The 17,707-nt window shown below is 40.9% G+C and overlaps 1 protein-coding gene across 5 annotated transcripts in view; it reads right to left on the bottom strand.

Annotated features, from left to right (window-relative positions):
- MCTP2 (multiple C2 and transmembrane domain containing 2) overlaps positions 1-17,707 on the bottom strand; it is a 241,253-nt gene that overhangs the window by 148,390 nt on the left and 75,156 nt on the right. The gene's annotated exons all lie outside the window — the stretch shown is intronic.

Below are 17,707 nucleotides of genomic sequence, written 5' to 3'. Positions count from 1 at the left end.
AAATGTCTCCCCGTGCGTGGACTGAAGGCCCCAGAGGGGGCAAGGAGAGAAAAATGAAACAATTTGGGGTAAATGACTGATCCTTCTTTGCCCTCAGTGGCATAATACAAATGGGCTCCTTGAGCTTTTTCTGTTTCATTTCATTCTGGGTATGTCATCACTACATTAGCCACAAAAATTCAAGACACAAAATCCACCGGCACCTGCCAACGGTGTCAGGAATCCTGAGGAGAAACCAACCCCTCCCAAGAATGGCAGCAAGTCAGTGAAAAGGGAAAGAAACTATTTTCAAACACTTGGCCAGATGGCTGACTCAACAGAAATCTGTACTTTAGAATGTAATCATAATAAATAAATCCATCTCTGGAACCACTGGCTCAAAAGATGGGGCAAGAGGACGAAAGACTAGAAGGGGAGCAGAGAGATTAAATTGACAAAGTTGCCATTCTCTGCTGCCTCCTGCACCTGCAGTAAAGCCAGCGAACATTGTTTGGCCCTGGCTGGGGGAACAGCCACACCAGCCAGGCCCTCCGCTGGCCTCAGGGCCAACACCCCTGACCCACCCAGCTCTTCCTGGGGAGCTTTGAAACAGACACCAAAGAGAATGAATAATATCTCTCCAGCCACTATATCCAAAGCAGAAAGAAGGGCTGAGGTCAAACCCTCCTCCACAATTTCAGATCAGCTGAGGGGCAGCGGGGATGGGGGTGGGGAGGAGGACTGTAAACAGAAACCGTGAATTCTGTGTTTTGCAGGTCTGTTGCACACCTGCAAGTATGCCGTCATACTTGCATACTTGGGACATACTAGCGCAGTGTTACCCAGTGAATGATGAATAAAGAAGGCACAAAGGAATGAATAATCAGTGAGGAGATAGCTGAAGGCCAGCCAAAATGCCACAAAGAAAGAAAAAAATCTAATTTGAGGAGTTATGATATTGTAATTAACTGTGAAACAGACAACATGATTCAGTGTCCAAAGACCAACAGTCTGTTTTACCTGTTGGGTAAATATATCTGGTATGGATATATATTTAAGATATATATATATATATATATATATGCATATATAATATATATAATATATATATATCTGCATGCCGTGGACAGTGCCCAACACAGGCCCCCATATATTTATGGACGTGAATTCCTACTATAAAGTCAAGCCAAAATAGTCTAAGGTATCATCTCAAAAATTAATTAGGCCACTCTGTTGCAAACACTTACCAAATCAGTAATGCCCTCCTTAATTACCTTAAGCTTTTCTTTTCGTTAGCTCCTTTTTCGGGTTTTTATTTAGCTGCTGTATTAAAAATTACTGAACACAAGTGCAATACCCTCCCCAACTATTTGAACAGAAAGAAATTGCACAATAAAGGAACATACTGTGCATTTTTTAAAAGCCTCAATAGATTAACCAAGGTATAATTCGGGTGGTAGCCTTCCAGTATGGTAAGACTTCTAACTTCAAGACCAAGAAATTAAATCACAAGCATATACAAATACGCAATGTACTCAACTCTCACGTTTTAAGTTTGGCAACACAGGGACAGAAGCCCAGCAGTCTTTATTTTAAACTTGGACACACGCAGACACATACACACACATGCACACCATGTCAACTGGCAGCTCTGAACAGGACAGTAAAAAGGAATGCATTCACAGCCATTCAGTGGAATAGTCACTAGTGAGTGAGCAATGCACCCCCGCCCCCTTCACTCCCTTTTATAGTACAAGAGAACACCTCTGGCAAGTCAGACTTTAACAATCATTCTGATATATATATATATAAAAAATGTGGGGGGAAAACTATAATAAAAAGAGGCCTTTAATTAAATGAAATTGCCACTCTGGGATCGGGACTTCATGCTTGTCAGCGTACTCTCAAAATAAACATCTCAAAACCAGACCTCGGTGGTGTCACTTTCTCACAGGCAAAGCATACTGGGTAATCCCCAGGCATCTTGACAGCTACATAATGTTCAAACGGTTTCACGGGTGAATGGCGTCAGTTGCGTGAAAGAAAATATTAATGTCTGGAATTAATAGAAAAAGGGACCAGGGTTTACAAAGCCAAACAAGGAAAGAGAGTGTCAAGTTAGTGTGGCATTAATTGTTAGGGAAAATTTGAGAAAGGGAGGGAGCACATTGTGATTTTTCTCCGTGAGCCTAAGTGCCTCACTGTCAGGGAAGTGACATCTCAACTAGGCAGGTTCTGAAAAGGGGTCGGCTGCTCAGGAATGCAACTCCCCGATTATACAAATGATGAGATGACACCTGAATGGGTGGACTTTAACCTTTTTTTCACTGGGACCTTCACCAACAATGAGGCTCCTTGGAAGAAAGAGGTGGTGTGGCGCTCTGGGAGGAGAATGAGGCCAGGAGGCCAGACGGGCGCCCCCGTCCTGATGGGGCCACTGATTCTGCCCTTGTGGACCCGGTGAGGGTCACACAACCTCGGACTTGGAAGATCAAGATGGTAAGCATCAAGGGTCTGAGTTTCCTGCCGCACTCCAAACACGTGGGGGTTCGATGCTTGCTGAGACAGGCTCACAGCCCTTCACGGGTCCTCCGACCCTCGTGCCCACAATGTGCGGAAGTCCTTACTTCTGCTCCTACTCAGTGACATGACGCTCGGCCAACCCTCCCTGGACTCTGTACCTGCCAGGCCTGCTGACGCTGCTCACGTGCTACAAACCCTGAAGGCTGATTTCAGAGGCTGCCTCAGGGCTCGGCACGATGGGGGGCAGGCGTCACCAAGGTAAATGAGTCCCAGATCCTGCTTCAGTCCAGTCTCCTGTACCTGGCGGGCAGCAGGGACACCATAAATATAACTAGGGGGTAAGTATCAAAACAGAACTGAACTCAGAGGTGATAACAGCTCACAGGTAGAAGAGATGAGCCCAAACTGGGGTGGCTGTGGAGTCTGGAAAAAAAGGTGCTGGTAGAAATATGGGTGGACCTGAACACACGGAGAAGATCTGAGGTCATTTTAGCAGGAGAAAATGGCAGTGAAGCTGGGGAGCAGGAAGGAGACCCAAATGGCAAGATCTGTGTGGTGCCAAGCAAGCATTTCAACTGATCTGGACATTGAGAAAAAATACAATGAGAAATAAAATTGAAAAGGCAGATTTGAACCAAGCCAGAGTGCTTTACTTTTTTTTAAAAGATTTTTATTTATTTATTTATTTATTTATTTATTTATTTATTTATTTGAGAGACAGAGACAGAGAGGACACAAGCAGGAAGACAGGAGAGGGAGAAGATGCCCAACTGAGCAGGAGCCCAAAGTGGGGTTTGATCCCAGGACCCTGAGATCATGGCCTGAGCGGAAGGCAGATGCTGAACATCTGAGCCACTCAGGCACCTCCAGGGTCAAAGTGCTTTAAAATAACAAAATAAGGAATTTAGTTTTGTTCGGTAAGAAATACAGGGTGTTTTTGTCTTTCTTGTTTTTTTTTCTTTAATTTATTTTTTTAAATTTTTTTAAAGATTTTATGTATTTATTCATGAGACACACAGAGAGGCAGAGACATAGCAGAGGGAGAAGCAGGCTCCCAGCAAGGAGCCTGATATGGAACTCGATCTCAGGACCCCAGGACTACCACCTGAGCCAAAGGCAGATGCTCAACCACTGAGCCACCCACGTGCCCTTTTTAAAAAATTTCTTAACACACATAAAACATGCACAGGTCTTGCAAAGGTATGAAATGAAAAAGAGAATCTCTATTCTGACTCTGACTTTCCTCATTCCCATTCCTCTAATGGGCTGGTTTCATAGGTTTATTATAGGAAAAAAGATACAAAAATTGATTTTAACGCAGGTGTAATCATATTACATGCATTGGACTTCATGCTTTCACAATTAAAGCAATACAGGTTCACCAGGTTTTTTTTTTTAATCCACTGCTTAAATTTTCATTACTTACATCACTAGCCACCAAATAATAGATATTTACATCACTTCCATTTTTTTTAACAATTACCATCAATACTATAATAAGCATTCTCGTATGACTCTCTTGGAATGCATAAGTGAGTATATTCAGAGGAAATTTTTAACTTTGGAAAAACTGCACATAAATATGTGCCCTTTCTGGTTTGCATAGACATTGTCAAATGGCTCTTCCAAAGTTCATCAAATTTACATTCCCACCAAAAGTATATGTTTTGTACTTGTTTTTGTTTCTCTGCATGCTCCTCAAACTGGATGTTATGTGCCTTTGTTTTAAAAGAACAGCAGTGGAAAAATAGTATCTCGATTTTTCTCTAACTTTGACATTTTGAGTAAAGTTTAGGATCTTTTGTATTTTAGTGACCTGCCTTTGTATTTCTTTGTCAGGGAAATTTGCATTCATATCATTTGTCCATTTTTCTAAGGTCTCATAGTTTGTATTTGCTTCAGGATTTGAATGAGTCTTTAATCAAGGAAATCAGCTATTGGTTATAAATCTTGTCATAATTTGTTTATGCTTAAGCTATTTATTGCAATATTTTTTTTCACTTTTATTTAGTCAAATTTACCAAAGTTTTATTTATGGCTTTGTAGTTTAACATCCTGCTTGGAAGAAATGTTCTCACTGTAAGATTTTAAATTAGTTCAGCTATGTTTCCTTCCCCTGATCTTGTATTTTTTCATTTATGTATATAAGCCTTTTGTCCATCTGGAATTATTTCAGTGTGAGGAGGGAAGGAAAGTCAGGTTTAGGTATGGAACAGGAAAGTAAAAATGATCAGAGCCAAGCTTAAGAAATATAAATCTGGCAGCCGCTTATAATGAAGGAGGCAGAAGAAACTGGGGAAAGCAAGAAAACCTGGTGCTCGAGATAAGGCAGCCCCAGGGAGTTGGGGGCGAGCAAAATGCCGCACCCGGACCATCAGAGGAGGCAATCCAGGGCTTCACTGAGCATGCTCCGCAGAACATCACCTGCAGGGATGCTCCGTGGACTGAAAGGGTTAGGTCATCAAAACCACTGGGAGAAGCTGTTTACCACTTCCTTCCTTGGAATTTCAGTGGACAGCAGAATACTGAACTTCACTAAGAACCATGAACCACGTTAAGACAACAACAACACAAACAGCTCAAAACTTTTCTACTCTGTATTTCAGGAAATGATTTAAACATTAAAAGAAAAAAAAAACAACCTTTTCCTTGGAGCCTCTGTGAACATAATATTAGATTCCTCCAAATCAAGGCTCTAGAAGGTAAGATGTATGCCCAATATTTGTCAAATATGCACAGTACAAGTATTATAAATATGTGATCAATGACTGGATGACATTTGAAATAAGATGGCATAGGGATGAAAATCTCATACTTTCTTTTTTCATAACTTCCTCTTTGTAAAACCCCACTTCTTTACTTGGGCAATTTTATTCAGTTTCCTCATGCCTAGTTTCACCTGTTTATAAAAAATATAGCAACCTCAGGGGCCTGGGTGGCTCAGTCAGTTAAGCATCTGTCTTCAGCTCTGGTCATGAACTCAGGGTCCTGGGATGGAGCCCCTCATGGGGCTCCCTGCTCAGTGGGGAGTCTGCTTCTCCCTCTGCCCCTCCCCTCCACTCATGCTCTCTCTCAAATAAATAAGAAAAATCTTTAAAAAATACATACCAACCTCTTAGGATTAGCTCAAGAACTGAATGAATCCATATACTCCAGCCATTTACAAGAAAGTCTCATTGCAATTGCTATTATTTTTAGTATTATTGCCTAATTAATTTAAAAAGGGTGAGTATAGAATATATGTATTAAATATACATTTATTTTACCTATCTAAAATAACAAATACCAATTTGTCTCTGTATTGTCTCTTCTATTGCCATCTCTAAAGCTGTGAAATCCATATCACCTTTTCTCTGCAGAACTTGAACAGAAAATTCCTTACATAGTTCTTATAAGATCCAATGTGGTTTGAGAACATTTCCCTAAAACAATCTGAGCTTTCCTGGAAAGAAAGAATTGCATTAAAAAACTAAAAAGCCCTAAGTATTCATAAGTATTGGCTACCACTCTGCCTACAGTCCTAATGTTATTCACTGAGGATTTCATATCGTTTTGCAAATATAATCAATGGAAATGAGAGCTCAGTGAGATGGACAAAAAACAACTCTAGTCCATCATAAGGAAAGAGTGATCAAGAAGCATATTTTTTTAAAAAAAGAACCATATTGGTTCTCTTGGCATTTTATTTATCTACTACCACATTTTGAGAGTTATAAAAAATGGTCAGAAGTAACAGGAGAAGTGATAAGTAGAATACACCATATCACGTTGACTGGCTCAAGAATCAATCTAACATGCAAATAAAATAAATCTGCACTGAAGCTCTAATTACAAACAACTTCTCTTTGCTTTTTATAATATAACTCATGGGCACAAGAGAAAAAGCAGATATTCAAATGCATTAAAGGAAAGAAAATTATTACCATCTAGTAATATTGTGATATGTTCCTAGACTTTACATGCACACTCACACACTTTTTACAAAAAGGAACTAGGCTTGGGGATCCTGGGTGGCTCCATCAGTTGAGCTTCTGACTGGTTGGTTTTGGCTCAGGTCATGATCTTGGGGTCATAAGTTCAAGCTCCATGTTGGGCTCCTCGCTCATTGAGGAGTCAGCTTGAGATTCTCTTTCTCCCTCTCCCTCTGCCCCTCCCCCTACTCACTTTCTCTCTCTCTCTCTCTCTCTCTCTCTCTCTGATAATTAAATAAAATCTTTTAAAAAGGAACCATCCTTCATATTATATTTTTACCTTTCTTCAATCAATAACATATCAGTCTCCCTTGTGCCCAAAAATATATTTCTACAAATCAACTTAATGGTCATTTATGTGTATATTGGTAATAGATACATAATATAGTTCTTAAAAACTAGCATTCCTAACTTGCAATACAAATCCATGCAGAAATCCCTATCAAAATACCATGGACTTTCTTTAGAGAGTTGGAACAAATTATTTTAAGATTTGTGTGGAATCAGAAAAGACCCCGAATAGCCAGGGGAATATTAAAAAAGAAAACCATAGCCGGGGGCATCACAATGCCAGATTTCAGGTTGTACTACCAAGCTGTGGTCATCAAGACAGTGTGGTACTGGCACAAAAACAGACACATAGATCAATGGAACAGAATAGAGAATCCAGAAGTGAACCCTCAACTTTATGGTCAACTAATATTCGACAAAGGAGGAAAGACTATCCCTGGAAAAAAGACAGTCTCTTCAATAAATGGTGCTGGGAAAACTGGACATCCACACGCAGAAGAATGAAACTAGACCACTCTCTTGCACCATACACAAAGCTAAGCTCAAAATGGATGAAAGATCTAAATGTGAGACAAGATTCCATCAAAATCCTAGAGGAGAACACAAGCAACACCTTTTTTGAACTCGGCCACAGTAACTTCTTGCAAGATACATCCATGAAGGCAAGAGAAACAAAAGCAAAATGAACTATTGGGATTTCATCAAGATAAGAAGCTTTTGCACAGCAAAGGATACAGTCAACAAAACTAAAAGACAACCTACAGAATGGGAGAAGATATTTGCAAATGACGTATCAGATAAAGGGTTAGTATCCAAGATCTATAAAGAACTTATTAAACTCGACAGCAAAGAAACCAACAATGCAATCATGAAATGGGCAAAAGACATGAACAGAAATCTCACAGAGGAAGACACAGACATGGCCAACAAGCACATGAGAAAATGCTCCGCATCACTAGCCATCAGGGAAATACAAATCAAAACCACTGTGAGATACCACCTCACACCAGTGAGAATGGGGAAAATTAACAAGGCAGGAAACCACAGGGCAGCCCTGGTGGTGCAGCGGTTTAGCGCTGCCTACAGCCTAGGGTGTGATCCTGGAGACCCTGGATCAAGTCCCACATCAGGCTCTCTGCATGGAGCCTGCTTCTCCCTCTGCCTGTGTCTCTGACTCTCTCTCTGTCTCTATAAATAAATAAATAAATAGATAGATAGATAGATAGATAGATAGATAGATAGATAGACAGACAGACAGGCAGACAGGAAACCACAAATGTTGGAGAGGATGTGGAGAAAGGGGAACGTGAACTGGTGCAGCCACTCTGGAAAACTGTGTGGAGGTTCCTCAAAGAGTTAAAAATAGACCTGCCCTATCACCCAGCAATTGCACTGTTGGGGATTTACCCCATAGATACAGATGCAATGAAACGCTGGGACACCTGCACCCCAATGTTTACAGCAGCAACATCCACGATAGCCAAACTGTGGAAGGAGCCTCGGTGTCCATCGAAAGATGAATGGATAAAGAAGATGTGGTCTATGTATACAATGGAATATTCCTCAGCCATCAGAAACAATAAATACCCACCATTTGCTTCGACGTGGATGGAACTGGAGGGTATTACACTGAGTGAAATAAGTCAATCGGAGAAGGACAAACATTATATGGTCTCATTCATTTGGGGAATATAAAAAACAGTGAAAGGGAATAAAGGGGAAAGGAGAAAAAATGAGTGGGAAATATCGGAAAGGGAGACAGAACATGAGAGACTCCTAACTGAGAAACAAACAAGGGGTGGTGGAAAGGGAGGTGGGTGGGGGGTGGGGGTGACTGGGTGATGGGCACTGAGGGGGGCACTTGATGGGATGAGCACTGGGTGTGCTCATTCTATATGTTGGCAAATTGAACACCAATAAAAAATAAACTTATAAAAAAACCCAAATCCATGCAGAGGTAATATTCATAGGCAAACACCTCCTTTTCTTTGCTAACAACAAAGCTCATTTGCCAAGCTAAAACACGTCAGCCATACAGTTTCTTCAAAAGAAAGGTTGTCAGGCTAGAAAGTTTCCTAATTAAATGCATTTCTCAGAGTAGCCGTTTGTTTGTGAAAAGAAATTATCTCCATATTTTTACATTAAGTTCACATTTTGTTATATCTGATAACTTTTGTCAGGAGTTCTTAAGAGTTAATTCAAGCCAACAGTTATTTCCCAAGTCTTTAGAGAAACTGAGATACACATCGATGAACTCATCCTGTATAAACAGTATTTGGAAACATGAAAAGTATAAATTTGATGTTTTTCTTATCCTCTGGCTTAAGAGAAGTGATATTTAAACTATTTATAAACATACATTTAGAATATTCTCAATATTATACATACTTAGAATTTTTCTCCCTACCAGAAAAACAACCAACACTGAGCCATTTTTATAGGGGATGCATAAGTTCTGACTTTCTTTGAGGCCAGCTAACTAAGAGATAGAAATGTTTTCCAGAAAAACAGCTAGTGATGATTTTTCAACAGCTGCTGCTGCCCCCTAGCAGTTAAGCTGGGGTTTCTGCATCAATTCCTGTCCCAATGTTGCTCTCTAAACTGACCTTCAGAAACTATAATGGGCATTATGGAAATGCAGAGAGTGTTTTTCCTCAGTCACATAGGAAGGAAGAAACAACTTTTCCTAGGTAGAGCAAACTTCATATTACTTAAGATAGCAGTATGTTCAAGTCTCGCACAACTCCAAGCCACATTTCATCCACTACAATTAAGTTAAGGGAACATGCTTATTCCCAGAATTACCCTGGCACATCATTCTGTACGTGGTGGCTGCACGCTTCCTAGGGCTGTTCTCTTGTTACCAACCACAAAAGAACAGTTTCCTACCCAACCATCTTCAAATTTTTCTGTATGTGTTCTACCACTTAGCACATCTTGGGTGAACTATTCCTGAAGTTTTCTCCTGAATATGATTGATTCCTCTTCTCTAAGGGAACTTGCCATCTATAACATCTCAATGGCACTTTGGTCAAGACCTGCCCGTGGATGGACGCTTCAGTGTAACAGCTTCAAGCAATTTACCAAAATCCAGTGTCTGAAACAATTTCCAATGACCAACTTACAGTGGGATGAATGATCTGAACTTACCAGTTATACCAAAACTTGTTTAACTACTTATAAAGTTTTACCAGAACTTCTTTATTTTGATTATTTATAGTTTGTATAGAGTAAATAATGGGGCATAACAGAGATGTTGAAAGTAAAGTCCTCCTGGGACCTTCAGATGCATCCTCGTACATGGCCTCCCTAAACTTCCTTCAGCCCCACCTACCCCACACACATCCCTTCCCATCTGTCTCCCCTTAATATCCTCTTCTTCTCTGTCCTTAGTCATCCCCTTTCTGGGATCTGCAGCCTAGGCCAAGGCATATCCCATCACTCCTTTTTTTTTTTTTTTTTTGCCTGAGACAAATTATTTAAAATGCTGTTTTCATAAACCGATTAACTGATATGACCCAGAGACCTTTGGCTGTTTTTGAAAAGTTCTCATCTGATAACTTTATACATGCAAATTTATAAATATAGATTAGAAGAAAAAATTGTTGGGGCACCTGGGTGGCTCAGTGGTTGAGCATCTGCCTTTGGCTTGGGTCATGATTTTGGGGGTCTGGGGATCAAGTCCCACACTGCAGTCCCCACAGGGAGCCCTGCTTTTCCCTTTGCCTGTGTCTCTGCCTCTTTCTCTGTGTCTCTCATGAATAAATAAATATTTTAAAAAAAAAAGAAAGAAAAAGAAAACATTGTCAATATACTGATGAATTCAGTAAGTCAATAAATAGACCATTTGGAGAACAGATTATTGGACAAATTGGCTTTTGATGAGGTGGTCATTAAGAGATGTTTGCACCCCTGTTCTTGATCAGGTGATCCAAAGCACACAAAGGTGTGAACTTCTGCTTCATGTATCATGCAGGATTGTCCCTGCAACATCAAATAAGGAAGAGTCCAGGTAAAGTTAGAAAAAGGCCTAATGGAATAAAGAAAAGGAGAGGGGAGCCAGTGACTAGGATGCAGCCACATAAAGAGACTATAAAAGGGATCAGGGAAAGAAAGAAGACAAGAGTTAGCTACATAACCATAGAATGGAAATGTTCAGTCTCTGCCGAGGGTACAACCTACCAGATCTGTAGGACTGTCAGCTCTGGGTGTTCTAGAAATCCACACTACCAAAGCACACACAATTATGAATACCCTAAAGTTCTCCCTTCTATGAATACAAATACTAAAACTGTCCTCAGTGCAGGCTATTGTTGGAGCATAAATTTAAATCTAATGAAACTGGGATGCCCGGGTGGCTCAGTGGTTGAGTGTCCACCTTTGGCTCAGGGCGTGTTTCTGGGGTCCTGGGATCAAGTCCCGCAATAGGCTTCCTGCAGGGAGCCTGATTCTCCTTCTGCCTATGTCTCTGCCTCTCTCTCTGTGTGTCTCTTAAGAATAAACAAATAAAATCTTTAAAAAATAATAATAAATAAATCTAATGAGACAGACAGCAGCCTCCACAGAGAGGAGACAAAGGACTGAAGCTTTGTAATAACATTAACAACAGGCATGTTCTCATTTAATCCTCCAAAAACTGTAAGGGATAGCACTCTTCATATTATTGTTTTAAAGAGGAGGAAAGTAAGTAAGTTCCCAGAGCCAAGCCTCAAATATAGATCCATTTCATTGTCAGGCCTTCAAAACAAGAGCAATTTTAAAGTGTAACCCAGCCCATCCCTCTGAATGTGGGTGACTGCTCCAGTCAATGTAGTGTGGAGAAAGTCACACAGTTTTCCTTCCGAGGCCGGCTACACAGGGTGATATAGCACCTGCCTTGTGCCCTGGAGCCTCAGCAGCAACATAAACAGCGTGACAAGTCTGAGGCCCCATGCTTCACAGAGCAGGCTCTTGTGGAATAATCTTGTCTTCTAGCATGCCATCTCAGGTTCCCAACATTGCTATAAACAGGCTTTTGAGCCTTGGGATGATCACTCTCAATAGGCAAGTCATTCTCAACCACAAAGTCTTCCCAGCAGAGACTGCAGACAGTATGGCAAAGAGAAACCATTCACAGTGTGCCTTGTAGAAATTCCCATCCCTCTGAATTCATGAGCCTGTGGTGGTTAAGGGTTGCTAAGGTTTGTGATAACATGTTACATGATGATGGTCTCTGGAATTACATCCTTCACCTTTGCATGCTGTGCTTTCTGTCTCAAATTCAGTGCATTGTGACTCTTAGGGGTTTGATGGCATGTTAGGACTACCCACACAATGCGGGAGCTGAAATCCCAATTACGCCACAAGTGAATCACAGGACATACAGAAATATACCAACATACCCTCTGAATTTCACTCTGTGTGTAAAACACCCACACCGCCTGCAGCAGAACACATAAGATCAACATCACGATGAAACTAAGTAAAAAAAAAAAAACAAAAACAAAAAAAAAAAAACCCTACTTAAAGCACACCTTGCAATGGGGCACATACCCTATGGATACAGAAGTGAACTGATATAACCACTCACTATAGGGAAGCCCCATTCAACCAAATGGAATGCATGCTACATTAAGTACAAGTCAGTGATCTTCAGTTGGATGTAAAGCAATTTGTCCCGTGCATCAGATATAGGAAACACGCTGGTCTTGCTTTCAAGGCACTTCATAGGAATTGGGACAGGATCCTACAGAAAGAACAGCTTAACTGACTATATAAAATGGGACAGTATCAAAGCTTTCTAATAAGCTGGTGAGGGTGCACGGCATTCCAAAACAAAATACAACAAAAATCTCCAGAGGAAAGGGCTCCATTATGGGAACACATGAAAAGCTATACGGATAAACACGGCCAACCAAGGATGCTCTGTATCCAAGTAGGAAAGGAATGAACAGAAACAGCTTTCAAAAATCAGCTCCACTTACTTGCAATGGGAGCTTGGCAGGCTATAAAAACTCAACAAGTGGAGAAAAGCCAACCACTACCTGTGATTCGGGATGGGTGTCTGCATCTCTGAAAGTCTCAAGTTTGCTCTTGAATAACATTTTCATACACCCGCCAGCTGTGTTCCTGTGGCTCCCACACAGCAGGCCAGGGATCTCATGCCATCTGGTGTTCAGAGAAGGTACTCCAATGTGAAGCAAACCCCAATTTTGGGGGAAAAAAAAAAAGAGTACTGATTATGATCTTTTGATACAGTAACACTGGTGTGGTGCTGGCATCTGAACAGAAAAAAACACATTCATAGGATTCAAAGAGAAATCCAGGAAACAACCCTAGTAGGTACTGCATTTTAATACACTTAATAAGTGGCAATCAAGTCACTGGGGAAAGGAATCTTTAGTCCTTGCTAATTAAATAGCCATTTGGCAAAAAGTAAATCTAAGTTCCTACTCTGAGCCAGAAATAAAAATAAACTTGAGACAGATCAAAGAGATAAAGGAAAAACATAAAACAGCAAAGAGAATAAATATAAGTTGATGTATATCCTTTTAAGAGAGAAAGGCCAGGGATCCCTGGGTGGTGCAGTGGATTGGCGCCTGCCTTCGGCCCAGGGTGCGATCCTGGGGACCCGGGATCGAGTCCCACGTCGGGCTCCCGGTGCATGGAGCCTGCTTCTCCCTCTGCCTGTGTCTCTGCCTCTCTCTCTCTGTGTGTGTGTGTGACTATCATAAATTTAAAAAAAAGAGAGAGAGAGAAAGGCCTTTCTTGTTATAAAAACAAAGGAAGAAACTCTTTAGAATAGGATTGTAAGACTTGAAACGATTTTTTGCAACAAAACTTCAAAAACAAAATTAGGAGATAAATGGCAAGTTAGAAAATATATGTGAACCTATCTAGGGAACAGAAGAATGAGCAACAATAACAGATGGAACATGCACAAAAGAAAACCAAATAGCTCATAACCAATTGCATCGGAGGGACCAAATTTATTAATACAGATTGAAACAAATATAATACTTTTTCTCTATCAAATTAACAAAGATAATCTACACACAGTGTAGGTGAGAAATGAAAAAGTAGACCACATGTATGCGACTGATGAGTGAGCAACATATTTCCCAAGGATGGGCTGGCAATTCTATAACGAGAATCTTGAAATGTTCAGATCATGGGGCACAAAACATCTGCAAAGAAATAAGAAAGAAAGTCATACACCCAGATTGAGGCACAAGAATGTTTGCGTGGGGCACTATTGCTCACAATAAAAGTGTTGAAAGAGATTGGAACATGGATTAAACAAAAAATGATGTATTATATTCATCTTTTTATTTCTTCTCAAAATGGAATTTTAAGAATAGGGGAAAAATACAGGGAGTGAAAAAAAGCAAGTGATCAAGCAGGTTGAAGTAAGATCCCATTTTACATTAGTAGGTAAAAATGATTCTTTAAACACCAGATCAGTATGGTACACTCTGTAAAACAAACAACAACAAAAAAAAGGCCATGTCTGCCCAGGTTGACTACTATGAAATCTCAGGGTCATTTTCTGATCAAATATAAGAGAGGGAAAATAAAACCATCAATTCATAATGGAGTCCTTACTCCAATCACTAAAATCTAGCCTCTCCTTCATTTCTGCTGTTGCACAACTCAAAGTAGGAATTGGTCTCAGAAAACACCCTTCACCTCCACCACCCTTTGCCCCCAATGGGGACAGGGGAGCTGGGGTGAGAGGAGGAAATAATCTATTGCAAAAAGAGACAAAAGTGAAAGACACGTAAAAGGTAAAAACAAATTATCAAGAAACTGGGAAGAAAGGTAATTATAAGGCCTTTCTTATGGTGGAAATGCCACGAGTCCTTCCTTTCCCAGAAGGTAAATGTGAAAATAAACTACAAATAAGGATAAAGACACCTAGACACACTAATAATAATTCTTACTGTTTACTGTGTGCTATTGCATTTCCTCCAGCCCCACCCACATCCCCACACATCCCTGCAAACATGCACAGCAGATGAACCCCCACAACCTTCCCTAGATGGTATCTGAGTTAGCACTGAAACCCAGGAGGTCTGCTCTCAGGGTCCGGGACTCGTGCTTGTACCAAAACTTTGCATTATGGCCCAAAAGCAAATGATGGATTTTTTTGGACACAGCAGGATAAATGGAAGACTGTTGGGGTCTGTCCCAGGCTCAACAGATCTGTCCAAAGGCTAAGGGGATGGTGTACCACTCAGAACACACCTGCCAGGAAGTTGTATGGCTGCTCCTCAGTACACAACATGATGGAGTACAGACTTCTAGAAACACCCTGCCTGTCCCTTACAGGCTTCTCTCTAGCTCTAATTTAGGGTATCTTTTCTTCTTACATACGACCTATATAATCATAAAAAAATTAAAATGATAAAAAATAGCCTATTAAATAGCAAAAGGAAAAGAGGTCTGAAATCAGAGGTACCAGATATTTGAACATTTTGGTTGCAGATCAGTAACTTACTAAACACCTACCACATGGCAGGCTTTTCACACTAGTGGGACCTCTAAATCTTCTAAGTCATTTTTCCAAATAGGAAAATGACTTATCCAACATTATTCTTCCTGCAGTGTGCAAATGAAGCTGTTACTGCTCTGAAAGCGAAGGTCAACCATCTGTGTGTGCTGGAAAAGGATAAAGAGCAGTTTGCTAGATGAATGTGCCCTGAATTTTCATCACCTAAAACTCACGTCAAAAAGAACCATCAACCCTCAATCCACCGGCCTCTCGCAGAAGTGATTTGTACAGCCCCACTGATCACCTTCCAATGAATTCCTCCAAGGACTTTTCTTTCCCTTTTGCAACACTGCAAAATGACCACCAGAGGGCACCAGCAACACAGTGTTCTTCCAGGGCACCGCTGGACAGGGCGGTAACTGCCTTCACTCACATCAAGAGAAAGCAGGGTTTAACGCAAGGGCTCTTGTTTTCCAGGAATTAATGCTCAAGGTTTTTTGTGTGTGGGTTTTTTTGTTGTTGTTGTTGTTGTTGTTTTGTTTTAGATTATTTATATATCTATTCATGAAAGACACACAGAGAGAGGCAGAGACATAGCCAGAGGCGGAAGCAGGCTCCCTGTGAGGAGCCCAATGTGGGACTCCATCCCAGGATCCCAGGATCCCAGGATCAGGCCCTGAGCCAAAGGCAGATTCTCAGCCATTGAGCCACCCAGGTGCCCCTAATGCTCAAAGTTTTAACGGGATTTGAGCTGAGCATTCTTCCCAGGATTAGAGGCCTTCCCATGTCACAGAGTGGTGCTCACTCTAGGCCTAGCAAGCAGGGCTGTTGGCATGACTGCTACCAGCTTTAAGACCCCAAAATATCTTCTTGACTACATTTCCTTGCAAGGGAAACTGAGTCCCAGTTTAACTCTCTCTATGCATCAGCCTAATTATAGAGTAGAAGGACTTTAAATTGATCATATCATATTGCTTGTGCTTTACCAATCTGGAAAGATCAGGCCCTCCCAAAGTGTTACTAGATTCAGATGGGGAACCCAAAATGAGTGTGTGTCTTATTTGGTGAAAAACATTACAGCCTGTAGATCCTCCCGGGGGGGTGGGGAATGGGAAGGAAATGAAGCATATAAAGTTGTATAAAAGGAAGTGAGGATGAGGAAAAGGGAAGTAAAGTGAAAAAAAAAAAAAAAAGATGACAGGGCAGGAGCGGGGTTTAAACAAAGACAGGCCAAAAGCTACAGGCAGTAACTGGGATAGAGCAGAACTGTGGGAATGCTGTGCTCTCCCCCTCCTAAAGATTGCTCAAGATGAACGTAATAGGATGCCTGGATGCTTACAGCATTTAAGTAGGGCTCATTCCTAGAAAGACCACTAGATCACCCCCACCGTGTTCAGCAGAAAGAATGAGGCTGCCTAATAAGTATTGAGCTCCCCAAGACTGGACTGAGTTCAGTCAAGACTAAAACACCACATGCTAGAGAATCGAAAGCAATTCTTGAAAAACCAGAAAAAAGACCTGTAAGGGGCAATCTTCTAAATGTGGCCATACTTCTAGAACAACATAACTAAAACCTTTCCGCCTCCCCATTGCCATTCTTACATCCATGATGACTTGTGGATTAGGAGTCATGTCCAGGACAGAGAGTGAGTAGTCATCCACTAACTTCAGTTTTTTTGAATGGCCTGTAGTTTTGCTGGGTTTATTCAGTCTATGTATGTACACCTGCACCCACAACATGCCTATATATTCTATACAGGGGATAGACAGGTTGACAAGACCCTGTGATGCCCTGAGTAGCAACTATGTAGCACTATGCTGCGGATACCACTGCTAAACCTGTCCATTGTTCTGAAGCCAGAGCTCCCTCCTAATTCTGCCCAAAGAACAATTAACAAGCTTATAGTTGAACAAATTTTGCCAAAACCCCCAGAAAAGTTTCCAAATTCTACCTTGATAGTCTATTTAACAAACCAGCACTGCGTGTGAGCCAGAGAAATGAGACATTTAGATAAAACATCCACAGCACTCTTTACATGAAGGACGTCCACCATCCAAGCCTGGCTGACAGCATCATAACTTAGAGGAGTGCCCTCATTTCTAAGGTTTCTCCCCACTTGTTTCCGGATAGACCAAACTACTCAAAGTTTCCAATTCTCAGCCACAAACCTTGCAAGCTCACTGTAATGCCGTTTCTTGATATGTCAGAAATGACTTTTCCTAAGACAGATACCATGGCTTTCCACCTTATTGCCTGATAAAAATATAAGGGGAAAATGGCTTTTTACCAATGAGTATCTCCAGATATTTTTTCATTATTTGAGGTCAAATGTTTCCTAGGTACCTCAAAAAGCATGAGCTTCAAAACTTGATTACTTCCCAATTTAGTTTATTTTCAATAAAGTTTTACTTTGCTACACTAAAAAGCTGTTTCTTAGAGCAGAACTCCAAAACCAGATCATAATATTCT

This window comes from Nyctereutes procyonoides, unplaced genomic scaffold, assembly GCF_905146905.1.
Source record: "Nyctereutes procyonoides isolate TBG_1078 unplaced genomic scaffold, NYPRO_anot_genome, whole genome shotgun sequence".
Lineage (NCBI taxonomy): Eukaryota > Metazoa > Chordata > Mammalia > Carnivora > Canidae > Nyctereutes > Nyctereutes procyonoides.
Note: the sequence above shows the minus strand (reverse complement) of the source record. Positions and strands in the feature narration are given on the sequence as shown.